Source organism: Propithecus coquereli, unplaced genomic scaffold, assembly GCF_000956105.1.
Source record: "Propithecus coquereli isolate 6110/MARCELLA unplaced genomic scaffold, Pcoq_1.0 Scaffold53, whole genome shotgun sequence".
NCBI classification, from domain to species: domain Eukaryota; kingdom Metazoa; phylum Chordata; class Mammalia; order Primates; family Indriidae; genus Propithecus; species Propithecus coquereli.
The window spans coordinates 4,567,534-4,568,596 of NW_012151174.1; positions in this window are offsets into that span (position 1 = coordinate 4,567,534).

Genomic DNA, 1,063 nt, shown 5'->3' on the forward strand with positions numbered 1-1,063 from the left:
AATACAACAATGTTATAAAACGTAATCAGATTTAAGACGAGTATGCTTATTGCATGAAAAAGATGGAGAAACATAGCATTTTGCAACGAAGATTCTAGTATTTTATCTATTTTATTTTGTTTGTCAAGTTCCATAGTTAAATCCTGTAGAATATATACTTTATTAAATCATCCAACCAAAGCGTAAGAGACGTTGACCCAGAACTGGACTTAATGGTTTTGAAGATTTACTATGCAATAGGTAACCTTGACTTTCAGCAAATATCTTCAGGTTGAAGGAACTACCTGTGTCGTGAAAGATCTGCCTGTGGTTTTTCCTGTAAGTCTTTAAACATGACCGTTTTTCTGTCTAGTACTTGTTTTCATCCTGGCCAGCAATTCTGCATTAAATAACCTTGGCAAGGGCTCTGTTTACGTTTTGAAGATGGAATTTTTTAGCCTTAAAGTTTATATTCTCAAGTCCTTTTCCAACCAGTGAGTCTCCTGAACTAGCTCAGTGGAATTGGGCTATAGAAAGTCTTAGAAATCATTAAAAGATTTGATTATGAAAGCATAGCAAAATTGTATCTCCCAATATCTAAAAAGTTGGTTTATTGCCTCTATATCTTATTACAGACCAGTACCAGTAATATTGTGTCTAAAAATTAGTCTGTGGATTTTAACATTTACTTAGTTAAATGTTACCTAGCAAAGTTGCCCTTTTGGTTTTTAGCTTCCTGTCATGCATGTGCTTCAAGGACAATATGAGGTTAAAAAGGACAAAGAAATCATTTTTATTTTGACACCGTGTCGGTTTTGGTAACTAGGCAAATACTCCCCAAAGGAGGAATGTTTGCCTCTTGTACTTCTTTCCATTACGAGAGGATTTAGTCATTGAGATGATGGTCTCACAGCTTCAATTGCAATATGCCAAGTATTACATGGTTTTGTTAGCGATGTCTACAGTCCAGATGTTTTTGTAATAAAAGCAAAATTTTTGAAACTCCAAGTACAAAGCATTATGATTTGCATAATATGTAATTTGAAAAATAAAATCTTATCTTGCAGCACTATCAATACTATGT